Here is a 5,328-nt window from a genome sequence, read left to right on the forward strand (position 1 = left end):
AGCTTATAACAATTTGAAATAGATAATTGTTCAAATGGCCATAATTATTTGAACTGATTCGATAAATTAATTTATTTTTTAGATCTCTGATTTCTCAAAATTTGAAATATTAATAAAGTAATATTATTTTATTTTGGATAAGCTTTTGTGATCTAAAACAATTGTTTTTTGATAAAATAAAAAGGTCATAATGATTTTAAATAGATAATTGTTCAAATAGTCATAACTATTTGAACTTGTTCGGTAAACAAATTTATTTTTTAAAATTTCTTGCTTATTAATTTTTTGAATGTTAATAAAATAGTACTATTTCATTTCAAATAAGCTTGTCTGAACTAAAATAATTATTTTATGACTAAACAAAGGTTAGAACTATTTGACATAGATAATTATTCTAATAGTCTTAATTATTTGAACTGGTTCGACAAACACATTTATTTTTGAAATCTCTTATTAATTTTTAGAATATTATTAGTTTAGCAATATTTTACTCTAAATAAGCTTATATGAACAAAGATAAATAATTGTTCAAATAGTCAAAACCATTTGAACTGGTTTGGTAAAGAGATTTAGTATCTAAATCTTTTATTAAATTTTTAAATATTAATAAATTAGTATTATTTTATTATGAATAATTTTGTATGAATAAAAATAATTGTTTATGACAAAACAAAATGTCATAATGATTTGAAACAGATAATAGTTCGAATGGATATGACTATTTGAACTTATTCAAAAAACAAATTTATTTTCGAATTCTCCAACTTTTAATTTTTAGAATATTAATAAATTAGTATTATTTTATTTTAAATAAACTTGTATGAATAGAAACAATTGTTTTATGATGAAACAAAAGATCATGACGATTTGAAATAAATAATTATTTAAATAGTCATAACTATTTGAACTCACTTCGTAAATAAATTTATTTTTTAAATCTTTTACTTATTAATTTTTAAATTTTAATAAATTAGTATTATTTTATTCTAAATATGCTTTTATGCATAGAAACAATTAGTTTATGACAAAATAAAAGGTCACAATGATTTGAAATATATAATTGTTTAAATAGTCATAACTATTTGAACGTGTTCAGAAAATAGATTCATTTTAAAAATTTTTACTTATTAATTTTTGGAATATCAATAAATTTAAATTATTTTATTTGAAATAAACTTGCATGGAACTAGTTGTTTTATGACAAAACAAAAGGTCATAATGTTTTGAAATAGATAATTATTTAGATAGTCATAACTATTTAAACTTATTCAGTAAATAGATTTCTTTTAATTCTCTTACTCATTAATTTTTGAAATATTAATAAATTAATATTATTTTACTTCAATATGAACTGAAACAATTGTTTTAATTACAAAATAAAATGGTCATAATGATTTGAAATAGATAATTATTCAAATAGTCATGATTATTTGAACTTGTTCAGTAAACTTATGTATTTTTAAATCTTTTACTTATTAATTGTTGAAATATTAATAAATTAATATTATTTTAATCCGAATAACTTTGTATGAATAGAAACAATTGTCTTATGTCAAAACAAATTTATTTTTTAATTCTTTTAGTTACTAATTTTTGAAATATTATTAGATTAGTATTACTTTATTCAGAATAAGCTTGTATCAACAAAAATAATTGTTTTATGACAGAATAAAAGGTTATAGCAATTTGAAGTTTACAATTGTTCAAATAGTCATAACTATTTGAATTAGTTTAGTAAACAAATTTATTTTTTAAATATCTTACTTATTAATTTTTAAAAGATAATAATTAATGTTATTTTATTCCAAATAAGCTTGAATATTAAAAAAAAATTGTTATGATTAAATAATTATGATTATTTGAACAACTATCTATTTGAAATCACTATAACCTTTTACTTTGTCTTAAAATAATTTTTTTTTGTTCATATGAGCTTATTTTGAATAAAATAATATAAATTTATTAATATTAACAAAATTAATAAGTAAAATGTTTTAAAAAAATCTGTTTACTGAACAAGTTCAAATTGTTATGACTATTTGAACAATTATTTATTTCAAATTGTTATGACTTTTGTTTTGTCATAAAACAATTGTTTCTATTCATACAAGTTTATTCGAATTAAAATAATATTAATTTATTAATATTTTGATAATTTATAAGTAAAAGATTTAGAAAATAAATATGTTTACTAAATAAGTTCAAATAATCATGACAATTTGAATAATTATCTATTTCAAATCATTATGACCTTTTGTTTTGTAATAAAATAATCATTTTGATTCATATAAGCTTATTTGAAATAAGATAATACTAATTTATTAATATTCCAAAAATTAAAGAGTAAAATAATTAAAAAAATGAATCTACTTACCAAACAAGTTCAAATAGTTATGACTATCTAAACAATTATCTATTTCAAAACATTATGACCTTTTTGTTTTATCATAAAACAATTGATTCTATTCATGCAAGCTTATTTCAAATAAAATAATATAAATTTATTGATATTTCAAAAATTAATAAGTAAAATTTTAGAAAATAAAGCTATTTTTTGAACACGTTCAAATAGTTATGACTATTTGAACAATTATCTATTTCAAGTCATTATGACAATTTGTTTTGTCATAAACCAATTATTTCTATTTAAACAAGCTTATTTAGAATAAAATAGTACTAATTTATTAATATTCCAAAATTAATAAGTAAAAGATTTAAAGAATAAATTTGTTTACCGAGTGAGTTCAAATAGTAATAACTATTTGAACAATTATTTATTTCAAATTATTATGATCTTTTGTTTTGTCATAAAACAATTGTTTCTATTCATACAAGTTTATTTGGAATAAAATAAGACTAATTTATTAATATTCTAAAAATTAATAAGTTGAAGATTTAAAAAATTAATCTATTTATGGAATAAGTTCAAATAGTCATGTCCATTTAAACTATTATCTATTTCAAATTGTTATGACATTTTGTTTTATCAAAAAACAATTGTTTCTATTTATACAAAATTATTTGGAATAAAATAATACTAATTTATTACTATTTTGAAAATTAATAAGAGATTTAAAAACTAAATCTCTTATCAAACCAGTTCAAATAGATATGAATATTTAAACAATTATCTATCTCAAATTGTTATGATCTTTGTTTTATCCTAAAACATTTGTTTTTGTTCATACAAACTTATTTGGAGTAAAATATTGCTAAATTAATAATATTTTAAAAATTAATAAGTAAGGATTTAAAAAATAAATGTGTTTGCCAATCTAGTTCAAATAGTTAAGACTATTAGAACAATTATCTATTTCAAATTGTTCTGACATTTTGTTTAGTCATAAAATAATTGTTTCAGTTCATAAAAACCTGTCTGAAATAAAATAATATTACTTTATTTATGGTCAATTTATCAAATCAGTTCAACTAATTATGGTCATTTGAACAATTATCTATTTAAAATCGTTATGAACTTTTGTTTTGTCATAAAAAAATTGTTTTTCATCATACTAGCCTATTCGAAATAAAATAATACTAATTTATTAATATTTCAAAAATTAATAAGTAAGAGATTTAGAAAATAAATTTGTTTACCAAACCAGTTTAAATAGTTATGACTATTTGAACAATTATATATTTCAATTTCTTATTACCTTTTGTTTCTGTCATAAAACAATTATTTTTTTTCATACAAGTTTATTCGAAATAAAATAATACTAATGTGATAATATTATGAAAATTAAAAACTAAGAGATTTAAAAAATAAATTTGTTTGCTTAACTAGTTCAAATAGTTAAGGCTATATGAACAATTCTTAATTTTAAATTATTATGACATTTAGTTTTATCATAAAACAATTTTTTCAATTCTTACTAACTTATTCAAAATAAAATAAAACAAATTTATTCATATTTCAAAAATTAATCAATAAGAGATTTAAAAAATAATTTTGTTTGCTGAACCAGTTTAAATAATTATGACTATTTGAACAATTATCTTTTTCAAAACATTATAACCTCTTGTTTTGCCATAAAACAAATGTTTTTATTCAAACAAGTTTGTTCAAAATAAAATAATATTAATTTATTAATATTTTAAAAATTAATAAGCATGAGAATTAAAAAATAAATCTGCTTACTAAACTAGTTCAATTAGTTATAACTATTTGAACAATTATTTATTTCAAATTGTTATGACCATTTGTTTTGTCATAAAATAATTATTTTTTTCATACAGTCTTATTTGGAATAAAGTAATGCTAATTTATTAATATTCTAAAAATTAATAAGCAGTGGATTTAAAAAATGAATATGTTGGCTTGACCAACGCAAATAATTATGACTATTTAAACAATTATCTATTTCAAATTATTATAACCTTTTGTTTTATCACAAAATAATTATTTTTGTTCATACAAGCTTATTCGAAATAACATAATTCTAATTTATTAACAATCCAAAAATTAATAAGTAAGAGATTTAAAAAATGAATCTGTTCATCGAACAAGTTCAAATAGTTATGACTATTTGAACAATTATTTATTTCAAATTGCCATGACCTTTTGTTTTCTCATAAAACAATTTTTTCAATTCACACAAGCTTATTTTAAATAAAATAATACCAATTTGTTAATATTCAAACAATTAATAAATAAAAAATTTTAAAAATAAATTTGTTTACTAAATAAGTTTAAATAATTATGACCTTTTGAGTAATTATTTATTTTAAATCGTTATGACTTTTTGTTTTGTCATAAAAAAATTGATTATGTTCATACAATCTTATTTGGATTAAAATAATATTAATTTATTAATATTTAGACAATTAATAAGTAAAATATTTTAAAAATAAATATGTTTACCAAACAAGTCCAATTAGTCATAACTATTTGAATAATTATCTATTTCAAATAGTTACAAACTTTTGTTTCATTATAAAAAAATTATACCAATTTGTATAGGCTTATTCGAAATAAAATAATACAAATTTATTAATATTTCAAAAATTAATGAGTAAGAGATTTAAAAAATGAATCTATTTATTGAACAAGTTCAAATAGTTATGAATATTTGAACAATTATCTATTTCAAATTGTTATGACCTTTTGTTTTGTCATAAAACAATAGTTTCTGTCATACAAGCTTATTCCAAATAAAATAATATAAATTATTAATATTCTGAAAATTAATAAGTAAAAATTTTAAAAATAAATTTGTTTTCTAAACACGTTCAAATAGTTATGACTATTTGAACAATTATCTATTTCTAATAGCTATGAACTTTTGTTTTGTCATAAATCAATTGTTTTTGTTCGTAGAAGCTTAT

Source organism: Durio zibethinus, chromosome 2 (assembly GCF_047325235.1).
Source record: "Durio zibethinus cultivar Kanyao isolate XHJ-2024 chromosome 2, ASM4732523v1, whole genome shotgun sequence".
Lineage (NCBI taxonomy): Eukaryota > Viridiplantae > Streptophyta > Magnoliopsida > Malvales > Malvaceae > Durio > Durio zibethinus.